We start from the raw sequence: 21,374 nt of genomic DNA on the forward strand, positions 1-21,374 counted from the left end.
CCTTTTTTTCTCCATCGTCCCATACGGCGGCGAGCAGTTGAAATTGCGCGCTGCAGCGGCGAGGGGGCGAGCGGCTGGTGGCGAGCGGGTAAACTGCGAGTGCGCTCTGCGCACTGGTCTCCTCGACGGAATCGGCGGCGCTGTGGTCGGCTTACGGAATCGGCGGCGCCGTGGTCAACCGGCTGAATCGGCGGCAATGGTGGCGTGCTGATCCGCGGGTGGTGGCAAAGGGCTGATTCGGCATCTTGATCGGACAGCTCGGCGGGTGGTGGTTGTGTGTGCTCTCCGCTCTGGATTCCTCGACGGAATCGGCGGCGCCGTGGTTAGCCGGCTCAATCGGCGGCGTGCTGATCCGCGGGTGGTGGCAAAGGACTGATTCGCCATCTTCTTCGCAAAGCTCAGCGGTGGTGGTTGCGGACGGCGTTTCGAGCGGCCTCGGCATCGCGGTGTACGGCCTAAGCCCTGCGTGAGATTGACAATGGCTGGAATACGCTCGTAAGTCTCGAATTAAGGTATGGTGCCCACACTTCTTCGATTGCCTGTGCGCAGCTATTCCGTTCTAGATAGAATTGGGTCTCGCTAGTGAATCTGTTTCCATCTCCCAGTATTCCTGCAATCCTCTCTTTTTCCAGGCAACAGGGCTACGACCGGTGCTGGCGGCCGTTTGGAGGTGAAGTGTTGAACCGGTTGGATCTGGAGGAGTACGGATTGGAATCAAAAGGGCAAACTTTTCTCCTTTCCATTTATTTTCTTCTAGTTAGCATTCTTGCACTTCTTCCTGTCTTTTATGTTGCACTACATGGATTTGTCAATGCGTTCATAACTTCACTAAATTTTGGATGTTAATTACAAGATATGACGACAGGGATCAAAACTAACAAATTATTTTTGGCCCCCAAAAAATGCCCTGCTTAGTGGTTAGCTTCAATCGCTGAAGCTGCAGATTAAGCTGCTTTTTACATTTAAACATGCATCACACTTCCTTACTTTTTTCTTGAAACGAATGAATTATATTATCACCAAAACTGAAATCCAGCTGATATAAGGAAATTATCCAGATGATATTCTAGGATTTTGAAGAGATAATTTCTTGACTCCAATCTGAAATATGAAAGAATTCTAAATGATCGCAGAATACTTTCTTCTTGCACCTGATGCTACATGAGTCGTATATTTCTGCCTTCTTCATTAGGACCTAGTCCAATCCTTGAACGCAAGCTTGGGTTTTGTCATTTCTACTGAACTTGCACTTTGAAATTTCTCTGATGTTGCATTCATCGTGAAATACAGAATTTTCGTTCCTACTATTTTCAACACATCACCCTTAGTTGCAGCGCTTGGATTTCATTATTCAGTCGCACGAAAATTACATAAGCAAACCATAGCCTATGCCATAATCCTCAAATACATGTATCTGTGAACAGTTTCATTACAATAACAAGTTAACAACATGGATATATGGTAAAATTCCCACACTCTACATAACATAGCAGTCATTCTCAGCGGCGAGTGGTTGGCGGGTGGAATGGGCAATCAGAAGTGTGCATGATGATCTATTATTTATAATTTCAGCTTCAGATATCTGGTAGTAGTAATGCTTTCGTGCAGTGAGCTTGGCTTATTGCGTCCATAATTTCGAGTTAGTCCCTAAGTGCAAATTGCAAATATGCTCTTAAAAAAACAAATTGCAAATATATTTGCATTTTCAAGCTTTCCATAGACTCGTTTGCGCATTTTGGTATGATGGTTTGTGTTCAGCGGTAGGTTTACTTATAACGGGTTTTCTCTTCCATTGTTCATCCTTTTTTCGCTTCGTAATTGTTCAGTTTTATTTGACATAATTTTGTTACTATAAAAAGTGAATTTGAGATAAGTATTTCTGCATAATTTTTATTTTATTGGCTCCAGTCTAGTGCTAGTGGGCACGATTAGCTAGGTTCTATGTGAAAGTACCAAGCTGAAAGCAATTTTTACTGGTTATTTAATGGCATTATGAAATGCATTGTGGTTACAAATTATGAATTAAACTAAGCTCATACATAGTTTTTTATGCTTGTCTGACGACTTATATCCTTCCCATAAATGTGCTTTGTTTCAGTTTTCTGATAGGTTGTTTCACTTGAAGTGTTTATCTTGTTTGGTTTGTATGTTTATAATCAAAACTATATAATATGTCTGAAAGAATATTTTGCAACCCTTGCAAGCTTAACTATCTTTTACTCTTGATCTATACTTGAATAAAATCATTGTTCATGTATTGCATTGTCACACCATCTTTATTTGAGTTGAGCTAGCTTTCGACTAAGCCATCTTAAATGAGTATATTTTGCAATTACCTGACGTTTTCACTCACAAATATACAGAGTTCATTGTATATTTCGTTATTCCGCGGCACAAGCACCGCCCTGTATTATTAGTGATTTAAATCATCTCAACAGTGGTGGGAGGCTGCAATCTTTTTCTATCATGTTCTTCTTTACCGATATAATCGGACTGCAACCAGGGTATGGCGCTTGCTGCTGCTTTCTTCGCTCCATCTCTGCCAATCTGTATGCGTAAGTGACGGTTCTTTCTCCAGTTTTGCATCATATTGCTTCGTAATTGTTAAGTTTTACTCGACGTAATAATTGTTGCTACAAGAGATGAATTATGAGATAAGTAATTGTGCATCTTTTTAAATTCTTGACTGCAACGGTATCTCCAATCTAGTGCTAGTGGGCATGCTCAGCTAGGTTCTATGTTAAAGTACCAATATTTGTGTATGCCTAGTAGTTACAACACTATGAGACAGAGTCAGATTTTGTGTGTGACACTGCGCAGGATTCATATGCATGCTGTGATAAGTATTCATGGGGAAAGGGTTTTCGGGCTGTTCATCTATTGCATCTGTTGCCCATGTAATATTTTGATCCATTGTGCCTTTTTTGAGCTAAGGTTATGTTATTATTTTTCATTTGTCTGTTTAGCTTATCAATGCATTTATTTTGGACTAGAAGCTTATCAATTAACTAAATTCTGAATCTAGATGTCATGTCTTCACGTGCATCATAGTCTATAGATTGCTTGGGTAATAAAGAACGGAATCTATTTATTCTGTATTGAAAGATTATATTCTGAATTTTGTAGTTCAGCAGTAGCTAGGTCCCATGTAACAGTGTATATAAATATTTTGGCAACACTAGCATATTTTAGCCTTTTGAGGTGTGCTGGTTAAAACAAATGTAGATGTTTAAACTCTGCGTCTTTTAATTGGAGTTATGTATTGTTAATTGCCTTGTCTTGGTGTATGAAAGCAACATCTGTTAATAAAAATATATAACGATTATTTGTATAATTGTAAGTTTTGACTTTTTATGTAATGAACAAGGTACATGTGGCGCAGCAAAATTTTACTGAAATTTCATCTTTTAAAATACCTTATGTACGTCATGTGTTTTTCTTTTCCTTGTGCAGCTAGTCATTGGCATGTTTTGAAAAAGCATGTTGCTGATCTGGATGAACCCATCTCGGATATCTTTGAGCGTTGTTGGGCATGGAAGAAACAGGGTATATTTACAATTGGATTTGACCCAACCTACTGCTGCGTATGTCCCCCTCCATTGAGTGTCAAATGAATTTCCATTTTATGCATCTACTGATGTGAATGAAGACGGTGGTAAGCAAAGTGATATGAAGCTGAAGTTTCTTCTGTCAGGGTTTAACATCACTAATGCGTGAGCTATAGTTATCTCTAACTTGAATTGTGTATGCACAAAGTAGCTTCATATGTAATTACTGGGTATACACCCATATCCTGTGTATTCTTTTCGTAGTAGATCTCTCTAGCCTTAAGTGCCACTTCTGTATATAGCTGAATATTCATGTGTCCCCGCCCCTGCAATGTACTTGGGTCATGATCTGATCCTTGTATTAGCGTCGTCCGTCAAAACATATCCTAAATTGTTGTACTACCTTTTTATGTCCAACTGTATACCATGTTTGATGTGGCCGGACGTTTGTGTGACATGATAATATCTTTGGAAGAAGGAACCGATGTACAAGTCTTGGTTCTCAGAATTATTAAGTCGGCCAATTTTAGAAGACCTCTTATCTTGCTAGCAGATCAAAAGTTTTCTTTTGTGGAGCTAAAGGTTGATTGGAAAAAAGCCGTAGATGATTCGTACAAATAAACTTAGGCCAATTGCTGAAAATAAGTTCTCTTACATTCACTTAATTACAATTTTCTTATGTCGATTTGCACAGATTGACAGTATTTTAATATGGTTGATGGTTCATGGAGCTGGGCTTAATTATCGCATCAAGTTGGACCTACTTTTGTTTGGCAAAAAAAGAAAAAGTTGTTACGAAGGGTAGCGTTCCATCTTTTTTTGAGGGGAGGGTAGCGTTCCATCTTTTCGTACGATGACGTAATTTTTTTTGACGCTGCATGCAGTTTTCCCAGGCCACAGCGATTTGGGTGCGGGTCGTGGATGCCTGGGGCAGTTCGGCCGCTCGCTCTTTGAACGCAATTTTCTTACGGCTGGTGCAATTTTCTTACGACACACGGGATTGGGTGCGGGACGCAGATGCGTTGGCCGGTGCGACCCGGGTGCAGAATAATATTCTGCCCCCAGGGAGTCAAATAGCGCGTCTATATATGCATATGATACTAGATGTACACTTGAGAGCACAGCTTGCAAACGGATCAAGTTAACGCTGTCTCTCACACAGCTGTCCAGGAGCACACTTTTCAAATTTTGAATCCACACAATTACATGCAATACACTTTGCAATACACTTTGCCGTTCTATGAAACTGCTCAGTCTGGCATGGAGAAGAAAATGCAACGACTAGCATATGAGTTGCAAGCAGAGCCATGGAATAGTGGTTTAGAGTCTTCTTCGTGACAGAATAAGACCACCTCATGGCCATCAAATATCTTAGTTATATCATCATCGATATTCTTTTACCTTGACGGAAATATTCCGCACAGCGCAGATGCAGATTATGCTCAGGTACGGTGCATTCTCAAGAAGAAAGTGGATCTAGGCCTTGCACGTTTTCTTGTATTACAAATAAGTACTTAATTTAACATAATGTTTTCTCTCATATTTGAATTTTCAGTGCGTGCATGTGTGTGTACAGGGAGAAGATGAACGGAGATACGCCGGCAGCAATGATTGACTTTGTCAGCCAGTACCGCGGCGGCTACTCTACGGCCTCCAACTCCCAAAGGTTTGCCGCGATCATAGGCGCCGCCAACGGCATCGGCAAGGCGGCCGCCGTGTACTTTGTTAGGAATGGTGCCAAGGTGATCATCGCCGACATCCAGGATGACCTTGGCTGCACCGTCACCGCCGAGCTCGGATAGGATGCCTTTTACGCCAGCTACAATGTGACCGACAAGGCCCAGATTGTTGTTTCAGTCGACCTCGCGGTGGCGTGCCACGGCCGGCTGAAAGTCATGTACTACGACGCCGGGGACTCCAGGCCAAAGGCCATGGACTCCATCGTCTCCCTCGTTCTAGATAGCCAACACGATGTCAGGGATTGTCCCGGGTATCACCTCATGTACTGTATTTCAAAGGCTGCGCTCATGTAAAGTATTTAGTCTCAGTTGCTAAAGATTTAGCATGGTGTCTAATTTTGATCCGAAACAAATATATTGGACGATCCATCAGTTCTTTTCCTCTGTAAAACACATGTTAGTTCATCATAACATCGGCAGAACAGAAAAATATAGCACTTCTTTTTCTATTGCCAGATCTTTGCTTTTAAGAGAATACATATCTAGAGAACACTAAAAACACATGATATGTACCACGTGCCAACGAAACATCCAGTGGAACTGCCGTTTCGGTTGCAATTTGAAATGCCCATACACATGGGGGACTATCTTATCTATTCCATTGTAATACGTGCGGTACAAAGGAAGGGAGCAAGCAGGCATGTCAAAATGGATACAGTGAGAACCGTAGTTTCAAACGCAGTTTCGAAGGTAATCTCATCCTTGTTGCTATATCATTTTTGTTGGTACAGCTAGCAATGCAAAAACTGTCAAAACGGAATGCGTTCTACATGCAATAGTAGCTATGCAAGCTAAAGAGCCCATCCTCACTGAGAGTGTAGAAAAAATTGTAGAAATCATGTGTATTATCAACCATATTTATATTGTACTACAGTTGAAGTTGCACTTCACTTATTTGCTCAGATTCTACATTGTAGAATACAGCTTTGCAATTCGGCCAGCACTAACGGCTGTAGATGCCCATTCATATTTCCGTTAGCTCACTCCACTGCTAGACATAGGAATCTTGATCTCTTAATTTTCTTGCACACTATATCGAATGGCTAATGGTGGGTCAATAGCTAGCCACCATGGTAGCAAATCCGCGTCGATATATATATGTATATATATATATATATATAGAGCCCAACTATTCTCGAACCCCCCTTAAGAGGGGTTCTAGAATAGCTATTCTCGAACCCCCTATTCCCGCTTTAGTTTCTACGGACTCGACCCCAGGCCCGAAAGAAACTGAACCGCGTCGTCACCCCACCACACGTCCCCACCCCACCCTTGCCTTATCTCCTTCTCCCAAACTTTTCCCCAATCCCCGACATTCCCGGCGGCCGGCGGCGCCCTGCAGTTCCCCTGCGGTGCCCCCCCACTCTTTCCCCTCCGGCGAGCCCCCAGACTGTTCTCTCCGGCGCGCCCCCACCCTGTCCCCTCCAGCGCGCCCCCACACCGTCTTCTCCGGCGCATCCCCACCTGTCCCCTCCGGCGTGCCGCCCGACCCCATCCCCTCCGGTGCGCCAGACCTTCTTCCTGCCCCGATCCAGCGCGCCCACCCCCACCTCCTTCCTCCGGACGTGCCGCCCCCGCCCTATTCCTCCCCCGCGAGCCACGACCGCCCCCTTCATCCCCGCCTTTTTCCTTGGCGGTGGCCGGAATTCCCGCTTGCCTTCTTCCCGGCAGCGGCCCGACTTCCTGCGTGCCTTCTTCTCAGCGGCAGCGCCGCATCCACGATCTGCCTCCTCCTCGGTGCTGCCCCGCCTTGTTGCTTCGCTCACGCGTCACCATCTCCACCGCGCGCCCCGCCCTTCCCATTGCCGCCTGCCCCTGTTCCTCCAGCCATCGTCGGGGGAGAGCGTTGGGAGATGGATGCGACGGGGCCATCGCAGCAGGGTAGCTAGCCACCCGAATCATGGAGGGGCGCCGCGCCTCCTCCAAGATCTCCGTTCGTCGAGGCCTCTCCAGTATCGCATCCGGCCGGAGAACCCCACAGGTGAGCTCTCGCACAATGTCTCCAACCCGACCAAAATATGCCTCTGAACTGCACGGGCATGGCCTCCTAGTGTTGGGCTATCTGCGGTTCAGAAACAGAGCACATTAAGTTCAGAGATTTAGTATGTGAATTTCAGAGAGAACAACGTATGAACTGCTGCTCTGTGTTATTCTTTTCATACATATTGCCTTTAGCTTTGTATTTTAGCAATGTTACTGTTTGATATAACATTATTCAGCTATCTTACTGTTTTATTTTTGTTATGGAAGTTTGTTTTATCCACTGATTTCGGTTAAAGCACACATAAGAAAGTTGACCATAAAAAACATTGCTGCTATGGATAGAAATCTAGAACAACACATGAAGCAGCAGGCCGCTTCATCAGTGAACAGGTAGATCACTGAAAACACACAAACATGTGCGGATAAAGAAAATATCGGATAGTACTTGTCAAGATTATTTTGTTTGTTGGTGGAGTTCACTTCATCTATCGCAGGTGTTCACCTTTTTTAATTGTTAAATATTTGAAAATTCATTCACAAGAAAGAAAAGTTCACATTTTTTTACCACGAAGTTCACTACATCAACTTTGGGGATCGCTGCTGTTAGTTCACAAGATTATTTTTTCACAGGGGCAAGTTCAGTTTATATGTTTAGGGAGCTCATGTCAGTTTAGATGCACGAAACTTCACTCTGAAACTTTCTGAATATGCACGCCCTCACTCTGAAATTCACCCTCATCCATATGCTACTTGCCCGCGTGCCCTTGCATTAAATCGCCGCCGGGCAATTATCACGAGACTGCCTCCCGCGTGCACACTACAGGCCACTGCCGTTCTGCCCCTAAGTTTCCACCCATAGTCACATGAATCTTGGAGAACTGCACTGTTGTTTTGCTCGACCCGTGCTTCTGCTGGTGACGTGAACCAACTGGTGATGTGAAGTGCACTTTGGTTGATTTATGTGCTTGGTTCAGCTGGCACCTATCATCGAGACGCAGATGCGGCCGATATTTGATGTCCGCTTATTTTTATATCTGGATAGTGTCCGCTTGTTTTTATATTTGGATACCGTCGAACTTATAGTGTTGCTTGTCCCATCCGACCGTTTGTTCTTATAGTGGGGAGTTCCTTTTATATCTTCTGGGAGTTTATTTATCTTTCCCACTGTTTCAGTCTGAAAGCACACCACAAAAATTAAATTCAAACAAAAAATACAAAAGTGCGTCTGCAGCTATGAAGTTTACTTTTATTGTTTTGAGAAGTCCAGTGTGATAAAACTGCAACACTTCTCCTAGAGGAAAAGAAAATAGGAGTTCACTATTCAGGTTACATCAGTTTGCTATGTAAAATCGCAGAATTAACATTTTTTTCTCAGAAAAGTATATAATGTTATATGAAGTTCACTTTGTCCGTGTGAGAATTTCAGTTCATTTACTGGAATTTTAATTCGTCCGCATCAAAAAGTTCATTTGTTAATACTAGACAGTCAGATTTTCACTTTGCCTTTTGCTATTTCCATTTTTGTTTTGTATTGATAGAGAATATGGCAAGATGGAAGTTCGTTTTTCTCTTGCCTAGGAGTTCAACTATTCATTTATATGTTGATGTATGTCTGATAACATGTTACTTCTACAATAAAAAAAATTCAGGAGGTTCGCTTTTTCCTGTCCTAAAGTTCATTCTCTGTTGGCAGGAAGTTAGTTTGCGTTTGCGCAATACTCGAGCAGCTACAGGATGCCGACGATATTCTCTCAGGAGCATTGCCAGGACGAGTGCAGTATGGGTGAAGTTTATTTATATTTGCTACGGAGAAGTTCACTTATTTTTTCTCGGAAAGTTCACTCTTCTGTGCTTAGCTGTGTGTATGAGTGCTTGCTCTATTCTAATCAGGAAGTTCCCTTTTTCCTGTATTAAAGTTCATTCTCTGTTGGCAAGAACTTAGTTTAGCGTTTGCGCATACCTGAGAAGCTACAGAATGCCGACGATGTTCTCTCAGGTATGAGTGCACTATGGGTGAAGTTAACTTCTTCTAATCCGTGTAGTTCACTTCTCCAAATTCATGAAGTTTAGCTCTCTTGCTACTTGTTTATTTAATTTCATCCATCTGGTTTAGATAGTACAATTGTTTATTTAGTTCCTTGTGGAAGTCAATTTTTTGTCGAAGTTCAGTTTTATTGGCAAGAAAGTTCATTTTATTTAGTTCACTTCTCCCCAGGTAGACCGCTGCCACTGAACTTCCACTCACGTCATGGAAGCAATGTGTCGGGAGTCCACGGCTTCAGCGAGTCTCTCATGCCTAGGTCATCTTGCTGCACGTCCCGGCGACCACCGCCCCCACCGCCTGCTGTGCGCCCCAGCGACCGCCGCCCCCACCACCTGCCACGCGCATGGCCCCTGCCGCCCCCACCAACTGTCGGAGGCGCCACTCCCTTCCCCTATTGCGCGACCGGCTGGCGCAGGGGACGCCTGACCCATGCCCTGCATCTCCACCATCTCCTGCCAACAGCGCTGCTTCCTAATTGGTGAAGTTCACATCTCCTGCTAGTTTAGATATTCCTACTAGGTTGATTTAGCCTTTCCAAATTTGATTTTATTAGTTAACTGAATTTTGAAGTTCACAAATGAAGAAATGTGAAGTTCAGATATAGACACAAAGCTGCCGCCGTTGCCTCTGGTACTTGGTCTCGCCAACGACCTCACAACCAGACCCGTACCTTGCTGCTGCTCCGAACTCCGGACGGTGCTGCTCAGAACTGCCCTCTGCGCTACCCAGGTGATGCGGTGCTGCTCTGAACTCCCCTGAGGGCTGATGTGGGTTTCCCACGAGCTAATGCGGACCTTCCCGAGCTCCTCGATCTGCTCTGCACATCTCCCATACAATCTGACATTCTGCAGGTATGCACTTGCATAAACGCGTCGTACACACCTCGCATGTAGGCTGCTCTAAATAAATTGCTTCCATAAGCTGAGCATGAAAAATACCTCTGCATGCAACGGCAGTTCACACTAACATTAAAAAAGAAGTTCGGCCTAATTTAGAGCAGGTGCAGGTGGCTGTTGTAGATGTTGAGATAATCGTTTTTGTTTTGGGGACTTTTGTCAAGCTACAAACTCCATATTTCTGGTTTTGTTTTGAGTTAAGCATATAGTAGTTATTTGAACAAGGAAAAACAAGAAGTTAACCTTTATAATTTAGTCCTTGCTTTGAATACCGGAAGTTCAATTTGAGCGCCCCGAAAAGTTCACTTTGAATTAGTCAGTAGTTCACCTCGTCTTGCTGAAATATCACCTTATTTGCAGCCAGTTCACTTTGAACATATGGGAAATCCAGTTCATCTCATGATAGGAGTTTGTCTTTTCTTCCAGGAATTTTACTTCGTCACGCACTATCGCCGTCATCTCACAATAACGTGGTATGAGGGTACCCAGTAGTTATAGTGAAGGGGGATTTGCGGTGCTGTGAGTTGAATTGTTCTTGTGAGACTCCAGCCCGTCATGTGCCATGAAGCTCAAGACTGATTTTGGGGAAGTTCAGACTCTCCCAAGAAGGTATGCTACCGTGTAAGTAAAATCAAAATAAAAAAAGACACTTCTTTCCTACTGGATTCGTGTGTATATGAGGTTCCATTCTTGTTCTGCTACTGGTAAGAAGTTAGCTCCTCTCTCCTTTCACAGTTCTCTCTATCAATTGCCAATTTTTTAATGCTTCGTAGCATGGTACTTGCCTTACTTGCAAAATATATGCTGCTGCTTGTTGAACCTACTCATTTGATTTGTTTCTGATCGCAATGCAAATAAGCACATACCCATCACTATTTTCTGTGTAAAGAGAGATACGATACTAGTTCAACATAATATACACAAAGTTATACCTTAACAATCGATCCCTACTTGTTTTCATTTAAGTGTGCTTCTATATTCTGCAATCTGGAAGCATGTATTAGGTTGTTTTGTCTCCTGCTATGTTTCTCTGTCACTGTTTGATTGAAAAAATGCTTAGCATTTTGCCTGAGAAGTTCAGTTTGTCTAATATTCTTATGAATTTGAGTGCTAGGAGTTCATGATGTTGATCTCTATGATTGATATAACATTATTCAGCTATGTTACTGTTTTCTTTTAAACTGCCATGCAGTAGATTGTCTAATATGTCAGAAATTGGGAACTTCTTTTTAATCTGATGCCCCCATGGACCAGGTAATGCACACTATGCCTTTGTGGTAGTTGTTGGTAAAAAAAATCGTAGTAATCACAATATAATTCAGAAGTTCTGAACTTTTAAAAAAGTGAAGTCCAGTTCGTCTCATGCTAGAAGTTCATCTTGTGTTTGTCTCGCTGCAATTTGTCATCTGGTAGTGTGCATGGCTTAACTATCTTTATTCTACTAGCTGTCCTGATATTCAGTATTCACAAGCTATAGGATGTCATGTGTGTGTTCCAATTCATCTATTATTACTTATGTATGAAAAAATCACCTTCACAGGGCCTGAGCACTCAAATTCTTCCTGTTTTACCTCAGGTGATTTCATCCGGGAAGTTCACTGTGCCCCCATCGGGAGTCCACCGTGCTCAGAGCTCGCGCGTTGCCCCTGCGTACGCCAGAGTCCTACCCCCTTGCTGGAAGTGCAGGTGTGTATAAACAGGTAGAACACTGTTCCAATATTGTTCCAATATCAGAATCACACAGTTTTCTTGGTGTTGTCGAGCTGAGAATGCAGTAGGCGTTGTTGTAGCAGCGCGAGGCCTTTCCATCGGTACGTGTTCTTGCTATAGGTGCTAAAACTAATTCATTTTTTTTGGGTTGCAAGGTTCACTGCTGCTTGACAAACTTATATTTTTGTTAGGACGTTCACTTCGTTGACATATGAAGTTCTGTACAAAAAACATTGTGAGGTGCACCTATAGAAACCAAACAATGTGCAAAAATTATTTTTCATCATCGGAGTTCAATTCTTCTAATCTGTGGAGTTAACTTCTCCTAATTGGTGATGTATATGATAGTAGAAGTCCTAAGTATAGTTAATACCCTGGTAGCATTTTTTGAGTAAGTGCATATGGCGCAGTGGCCTTAACACTATTGTTTATACCATGGTAGCATTTTTTTGCAGGACAAGTTCTTGTTTTAGCTCCTCAGTCTGGTTTATATACTGTTTATTTGTGTCGTTGCCTGTCTGACTATAAAAAGTAGAAGCTCAATTTGTTTACAGCGGAAGTTCACTTTTCATCTTGTAGATGTTCACCACGTAGGGTGCCAGTGAACTCCGGCATCCTTTTCTGTGAAGTCCAGTTTCGTTGTGGTCACACAGGCTGGACTCGATGGCAGGCGGCCACCTGTCCATCATGGTGGTGCAATATGCGGAGCAAGCTAGCACGTGAAACCAACATGGGAGTTCACCCTGCGTCGTCCTTGGAGTCCACGGCTACGGCGGGTCTTTCATGCCCAGGTCAGCCTGGAGCCTGCTCCTCCCACGGTTGTCGCTATGCTGGTTGCTGCTATGCAAAATGCTACTGATGCATGTGATTTTATTCTTGGCCGTACTTGCTTGTGTGTCTTACGTCACTAAGCAGTTTACTTCCTAATTGTGAACAGTTCGATTTGGTCAAATATATGGAGTTCACATTCCTCTTAAATTAAGATAGAAGTAAAATGTCCTCGGTAAAATTCTTAGTTTCAGGAAGTTCATTTGTTTCAGTTTAGACAGTGCACTTGTTATTTATTTCCATCTTAAAATTCAATTTTTAATCGAACTTCTGTTTTATTGTTTGCAAAGTTCATTCCAAGTTGATTTCATCCATAAGATTGTGACATATAACAGGTAGATTCAATCATATGACCTTTGTTAATAACTATAATTCTATATGTGAATGAGTTCAAATTTGGCAAAATTTGTTAAATTTGCGTTAACTCCTTTGAATTTATTCATTACATAATTGCATCGACATCTAAAGCAGGATTAGAAAATGCAAGAAATATGAGGTTTAGTATTTTGGTGTAAATGAAAAATGATGTGTCTTAAATGCAAGATATGAAGTTCAGTATTTCCTTGTGATGTCAACTTTTATTATAAAACGTACCCTCTGAAATTAACAGTAGTTCACTATGCTAAAAGAAACCACTGCTGGGTAGTTTACGACGCCTGAACTGGAGATTCAGTCTTGCTACTATGTACGTGCTGATGCGTTTCTGACTGAAAAAAGGTAGAATTTCAGTTTTCTTAGAAAAGAAAGCTTACATTTCATTTTGTACTGATGCTTGTTTCGACTTTCTAACACCATGGATATGTGCTCAAGTTTCTGGTCTCAAATCAGTTCAGTTTTTTACGGTTCACCTTTCTATTTGTTTGAAGTAGTCTATTTTGGCCTAACAAATTTGATGCCATTTATGTGAATCAAGGGGCTGGACTTCCAAGACAAAGGTAGCAGCGGTTGGAAGTCAGCTCCATGCAAAAGACTGGATCGGTGGACTACGATGAGCCCCGGTGGTGGTCCGGCCATCAATGGCTTTATCTCCTAGGGCATCGGGAAAAGCTTCATTGTAATGACTTGGTTCGCTGCCCTGAGTTGCTGCGAAGTTAAGTTAGCTAGTTTTTCAGTGTAAGTTTGGTTTAAGGCCAAGAGTAGTTCAGTTATTGGACTCTGGCCGAGTTGATGGTATATGTGATGTCTCGTAAAAAGATGTTGAGATATAAAATGTGTGTTCGGAAGTTTTTTTGGCGGGAAGTTCTTTGAATGCCTCTAAAAAGTTTGCCCTTTTTTAAATCAGGATGTCATTTTTATTAATACATAAGTTCATTTTTTTTGAGAAAAGTTCTGTGTAGAAAATTGCACTTTTCTTTATTGGGTAGTCGTTGAGAAAAAGATCCATACAGAAAGTTCACATTTCTATTGTATAAAAGTTCATTCTTGTCAATCAATGTTGTCTTGTCCGTATGGAAAAAACAAACAATAAATACCATGAAATTCACTCATGGAACTCCAGAAATTTATTATAAAATACTCAGTCTAGCTTCAAAAATAATGAAAAATTCAAACGTTCCTACTATGTAAAGCATGGAAGTCCACTATAAAGAAAAATATATCAGAGTTTTGTATATTTGAAATTGCTGCTAAATCGTAAGAAATTTTGGAAAATAATCAACATGAAGAAGTTGCACAAAATGGATATCTTTCTAGTGGTATATTATTTGCACCCGGATTATTTGCATCGGGATAAGAAGTTTAAGAACTACGAACAAAACCAACATTAAAAACATTTATACCAAGTTTCGAAGTTCACTAATAGAAACCTGGAAGTTCACTTCCATATACGGGGGATGTTTAGGTACTCTGTTTTTCCGAGCGGAAACCAAATCAAGTTTTTCGAAATCTGTTCTTAAACCGTTAGTAGTTTGGAAAAATGTTCAACACCAAAAGTTTGTGCCTAGTCAACAGCTTTCCAACGGGGTATCATTTGTATCAATCCGACATACGGTTGAAAAAATGGATCAAAATAACCTTATGAATGTATAGAAATCCGTGAAAACTTTTTTGTATATTCCAACTTAATTTTAAACCGTACAAAATTTGGAAAAACATCCAAGACAAAAATGGTGCGCAATTTTTATATCTTTCCAATGGTATATCATATGTATTAATGCGACAAGCGGTGTAAAAATTAAGCGCAAACAACTGTCTGAAAATGGAGAAATCCACGAAAACATAGTTTTGTATATTTGAAATTAGTTTCAAACTGTTCGTAATTTGGAAAAACTTTCAGCACAAAAAAGTTTCGAAATTTCCATATCTTTCCAACGCTATATCATATGCAGCATTCTGATAAGTGGCTCAAAAACTGGCCTCAAAACAATGTCCGCCAAAACATGAAATTCTGGGGTTCCATCCGGAAGTTCACATGCTATGCAGCGGGAAGTTCAGAAAGGGTTCGGGAATAGTTATTCTCGAACCGGTTCGAGAATAGCAGACCTATATATATATATATATATATATATATATATATATATATATATATATATATATATATATATATATAGGGTGACACTATTCTAAAACCGGTGCTCAAAATAATATTTTGAGCACCACCAGTTCTTATAAGGAGACGTACGATCGGAAAAACCTAGAAAACCACCTCCTTCCCCGCGGTCAGTCTCACGGACCACCTCATCCCCATCTCCGGCCCGCATGCGTGCCCCTAGCCTTAGGCCGCCGGCGACCGCCTGGCCTCCCGCCGCGCTTCCCCCACCACCACACCTCGCCCCGGCGCCGGTGCCCTCGATTCCCCACGCCGTCGCTACTCCCCCATGCCTATGCGCGCTCCCGTTCACTGGCCATGGCCCGGCCTCTCCCCCAAATCCAGCGCCGCCACAAAATCCCTCCCAAGCTGCTATTCCCACGGCCCACCTACTCCCGTCGCCGGCGACCTTCCTCCGGCCGCGCGCTACCTGGCCGTCGCAGCGGCGTGCTGCGTCGGTAGCCGCCCCGACGCCAGCCGTCTCCCCGCGCCGCCCGACGCCGGCGGCCTCCCCGCGCCTCCTCGAAGCTAGCAGTCGTCTCACACGACAACTCGACGCCGGCGGCCTCCCCACGCCTCCTTGTCGAGCAGGACGGCCTGGAGTAGAACTTCAACCCGCGACGGCCACCTGCTCTTTCACAGCCTGCGAGAACTTCTCTACGATTCGTGCGTCACGCCATCCGGGGCCTCCACGAACGCTCGCAGGTAACCGCCGCCGGCCTTTCCCTATGATAGGTCCAGCAGGCTAGAGCCGCCGCCTTGCCCTGCCCCCAAATGGCCATCTTCTCCACGGCCGGCGCGATCGGCTCTGCTCCCGTCCAGCCTCTGCAACCCCGAGCTGCTCAGCGAGTGTCCGCCGATGGCCTACAACCACTGGGTACTCTCTCCGTATTTTCCTGCAACCACGGGGTGCCATCGTGGTGGTCTGGGTCAGGTAATCCGTGCGCTGCTCCTCTATTCATCTTGCTATCTCTGTATTTTCCGCTTATCGCGTTGGTCAGTTCAGACAGATTCAGAAGTGGAGTGCAGTTTTCAAAAAAAAAAAATGCACACGGGACTAGCCCAAGCAAGGCACAGGCGGAAGAAGTGCAAATGCATAATGTCAGGCAGTGCAAGTGTTCGTGTTTGGGAAGCGCACAAATTGGATAATTATGAGGTCTCAGTCTAGCTGATGTACTCGTATCATTTACACTAAATTTTGATATTGTGATATTGTCAAGTGTTTTTACGTCAGTCGTGCTTAATATAGAGCAACCCTTTTTTGACTCGTTCCTTCATTGATGCCTAAGTTCAGTATCAGCTACCTAAGTTGGCCTTGAGTAGTTGGTTTTAGATTAATGAAATATTTTCTCATATATTTTTGACATGGTGATATCTAAGTGAAAATATTTGGGTTGTTCTCATTGTCTTCATACTACTGCCTTTAGTGGTGCAGACCCAAATGTTGCAGCTGTACGTCAAATGAAGCATACGTAAGGAACGCAAGTAATTATTGACAAGGTTCACCTAGTATTCTCATATTTTTTTGGGCAGTTCACTACTTCGAGTTTGGGCAGTTCAACTGATTTTTGCTTGTGAAATTATGCGAGTCTTCAGTTGCCTTGAGTGTGATTTTTGCTTGTCAAATTGCGCAGGTCTGCAACCGCAAGATTGGAGCCCCACATCTCTATCGCTGCCAATTTTGATGATATTTGGTGATTAAAAATTTGACATTAGATCGCAACGCGCAATAATTTGCCTGATGTCATGTGTTATTCATCATGGTATCGATGGTGTAAAATAAGAGTGCAATATGCCTTGTTTTGGTGGCCGACTGTCAGCTCTGAATTTGTTCGTCCCCATCGGGCGCTGGAAACTAGCATATTTTCTCTTTCTTTTTGCAAAGGCGGCCGCTGCTGCGGTTTTGAGGAAGTTCAATTGACTCATCCTTTGCTTAATCTGGATTGGATGGATTCCTAGATCGATGAAGTGCATCATATCAGGAATATGATTGTACTTGTAAGTTATTTGCTTAGCTTGTTAGAGTGTTTTTATTATTGTTCTCAAGATCGGGTACTTATTATAGTTGGCAACAATGGCATTAGGATTACAAACTAGATATCCGTGACATATTCAGTCAATATATATTGAATTCTTGTGCTGCAGTACTTGTGTTAAGAGTATAAATATTGCTTGTGAGTCCTTACTCACCTAGATAGATGTTCACACATTTTTGTTAGTGGTTCAGTTCAGGCAACTATAATATTGTGTGATTTGTGCTTGTCAAATTGCGCAGGTCTGCAACCTCTTAATCGTATTATCTGTTCAGCAGTACAACACTGCTCACGAGAGAATCCCCGTTTCGACGGCCTGCAGGACCAGCGGAAGGTCGTGCGAGAGAGAATCCGTGCATGATTGCTGCTGCTCGATGCGCTATTGCTGGATGCATTGCTGCTAGTGGACGCAAGTGTTTTTTCTTAAGCAAGTGGACGTGAGTGCTTAGATGCAAGATGCGGTGCAAAAGATGCGTCTGTATGGATAAGGTGTTAAACAAAATGATTGTTGCACAGTGCACATTAATTAATGAAAATAGGCAGTTCACTGCTCAGAGCCGATGTGGGTTCCTTTTCTTCTGTTTTATGCTTTTCTATTTCCTAAACAGGAGCAGTTCAACTGCATAAATTTGGATGTACAAACCACCGAGGCAAGCTTTTTATGCACTCATTTTTCTTTGCGAGAATGGTGTTTTGAGATCTTTGAAATTTCTATATTCGAACATATGTTATTAAAGCAAAACACTTATACGAATGTTGAAATTTTAATTTTTTTAGAATTACGGGCAGTGCATATGTATATTAATCAGAAGTAAAATTGTTGATCCAAGGCAGTGCATATGTCTATTAATAAGAAGTAAAAAATTGATTAGCAAAAATGGCACTTGTAGTTCAATACGTTGTTAATTAAGGCAGTTCAATCTTAAAAAGGAAATCATGCAGCTCAACCTTTTCTTAAATGTGTATACGCCTAGGTTTTTAGAAGTGCAAATTTTGTTTTTCACCTATCGTGTTTCTATTGAAGTTCCCCAATTTTAGATTCGGCAAGTACACTAATGCTACATAAAGCACAAATAACCACTTATTATAGGAAGCACAAATAACCCGATAAAATACAAATGTACAAAAAAAAATCTCGTAATCCACGAGGTAGTTCAAATACTTGACGATGAGAAGTACAACCATTCGACATTAGCAGGACAACAACTTACTATAGAAAGTACAAGAAAACTGACAAAATCCAAATGTAGAAAAAAACTAAATAATCCCATCATCCGCGAGGAAGTTCAAATATTTGATGACGATAAGTACAACCATTCGACATGAGCAGTACATCGATTTAATATAGGAAGTACAAGAAAACGAGTAAAAACCAAATGTAGAAAAAACAAAATATTCCCATCATTTGCGAGGAAGTACAAGCAGCGATCCCGATAAGTACAACCATTCGACACGAGCAGTACAACCACTATATATAGGAAATACAAGAAAACTAATTAAAAACCAAATGTAGAAAAAACGAAATAATCTCGTCATCTGCATGGAAGTACAAGCGATGATTTAGAGAAGTTCAAGCGAAGACTACAGGAAGTACATGCAAGATGCGCGTGGTTGTGCTGACCATTTTGTGTGGCCGTTGACCTCAAACGGACACTATACGAAAATTATAGTTGTTTTACTGAACACTTTCGTGAAACAATGCCAAGAAGTACAACCATTTGACATAGGCAGTACACCCACTTAATGTAGAAAGTACAAGAAAACCGACAAAATCCACATGTAGAAAAAACAAACTAATACCACCACCCACGAGGAAGTTCAAATACTTGAGTACGATAAGTACAACTATTCTACATAAGCAGTACACCCACTTAATACAGGAAGTACGAGAAAACCAACAAAAATCTAAATGTATAAAAAACAAAATAATACCACCACCCACAAGGAAGTTCAAATACTTGTTTACGAGAAGTACAACCATTCGATATAAGCAGTACACCACTTAATATAGGAAGTACAAGAAAACCGACAAAATCTAAATGTAAAAAAATAAAATAATACCACACCCCGTGAGGAAGCTCAAATACTTGAATACAAGAAGTACAACCATTCGACATAAGAAATACACGCACTTAATATAGGAAGTATAAGAAAACCGGCAAAATCCAAATGTCGAAAAAACAAAATGATTACATCATCCGCGAGGAAGTACAAGCAGTGATTTCGAGAAGTACAAGCACAGACTACATGAAGTACAAGCGATAATTACAGGAACTACAAAGTGTCCAAAGAAAATACAAGAATTATAGCTGTTTTACTGAACACTATCATGAAACCGCACCGAGAAGTACAACCGCATTGCCCGATAAGTACAAGTTCATGTCGAGGGAAGTTCGGTGCTCTGTTTTTACGGGGCGGAAATCTATTGTGCAAATCTCATCGATTTGATCACCAACCACTTTAATCATTATCACCAAAAGCTTTATATGATAGAGTATATGTCTAATTTCATTACCTACAACATGTTACAACAAATAAATGGATCTAATCCACCAAATTCAAATCGTTATCCCACAAAATATACCGGCAACATGATTTCAAAACTTCCAAAATTACTTTCATACCATTCAGATTTGGAAAAAATTGTACATACAAAAAAGATGCGCCATTTTAACACCTTTCCAGCCGTATATCATTTGCATTGTTTAAACATACCGCATGGAAATCGCGGGGAAAACCATTCGGTGCCCGTTACATAAAACGGGCGGACAGTAATTCAAGTTAATATCTCAAACTGTAAAGAATTAGAGAAAATAATTGGAATAAGAAAGTTGCGCCTAGTTCATAGCTTTCCAACGCCATATCATTTGCATCATTCCGACAAACGGTTGAAACAAATCATCCAAATTACCCTCCGCTCGTTTTTAAGTACGTCCGAATTTCGGTATTTTCAAAATTGTTCAAAAACTGTGAGGATTTTGAAAAAACGTAAAACATGAAAAAGTTGCGCAATTTCATTATCTATCCAACGGTATATCATTTGTACATTTTTGATAAGTGATTCGAAAATCAAACTAAAAGTTCGTTTTCTGGCCATATAGAAGCGTTTTCGTATTTTCAAAATTAAATTTAAACCGTGCATAATCTGCAAAAGTTGTGAACATGAAAAAGTTGCGGTTTTTCATTATCTATCCAACAGTATATCATTCGTACATTTCTGCCAAGGGAACTTCCTGGATAAGAGGGTTGACCTTTCTGTTGGAACTTACCTGAACTTCCCATTTTCTTCAAAGCTACTGATTACACTACGATTTTCCCAACCATTTGGCGGAAATGTACGAATGATATACTGTTGGATAGATAATGAAAAACCGCAACTTTTTCATGCTCACAACTTTTGCAGATTATGCACGGTTTAAATTTAATTTTGAAAATACGAAAACGGTTCTATATGGCCAGAAAACGAACTTTTAGTTTGATTTTCGAATCACTTATCAAAAATGTACAATTGATATACCGTTGGATAGATAATGAAATTGCGCAACTTTTTCATGTTTTACGTTTTTTCAAAATCCTCACAGTTTTTGAACAATTTTGAAAATACCGAAATTCGGACGTACTTAAAAATGAGCGGAGGGTAATTTGGATGATTTGTTTCAACCGTTTGTCGGAATGATGCAAATGATATGGCGTTGGAAAGCTATGAACTAGGCGCAACTTTCTTATTCCAATTATTTTCTCTAATTCTTTACAGTTTGAGATATTAACTTGAATTACTGTCCGCCCGTTTTATGTAACGGGCACCGAATGGTTTTCCCCGCGATTTCCATGCGGTATGTTTAAACAATGCAAATGATATACGGCTAGAAAGGTGTTAAAATGGCGCATCTTTTTTGTATGTACCATTTTTTCCAAATCTGAACGGTATGAAAGTAATTTTGGAAGTTTTGAAATCATGTTTCCGGTATATTTTGTGGGATAACGATTTGAATTTGGTGGATTAGATCCATTTATTTGTTGTAACATGTTGTAGGTAATGAAATTAGACATATACTCTATCATATAA

General features: G+C 41.5%; 1 long non-coding RNA gene across 1 annotated transcript; it reads left to right on the forward strand.

Moving 5' to 3' along the window:
• The first annotated feature begins 414 nt into the window (after positions 1-414).
• LOC124654116 lies at positions 415-3,901 on the forward strand. The gene is made up of 3 exons (XR_006988207.1): positions 415-512; positions 633-2,555; positions 3,454-3,901. It is a non-coding gene; the product is annotated as an uncharacterized LOC124654116 (long non-coding RNA).
• The last annotated feature ends 17,473 nt before the right edge of the window (positions 3,902-21,374 follow it).

This window comes from Lolium rigidum, chromosome 5 (assembly GCF_022539505.1).
Source record: "Lolium rigidum isolate FL_2022 chromosome 5, APGP_CSIRO_Lrig_0.1, whole genome shotgun sequence".
Taxonomy (NCBI): Eukaryota; Viridiplantae; Streptophyta; class Magnoliopsida; order Poales; family Poaceae; genus Lolium; species Lolium rigidum.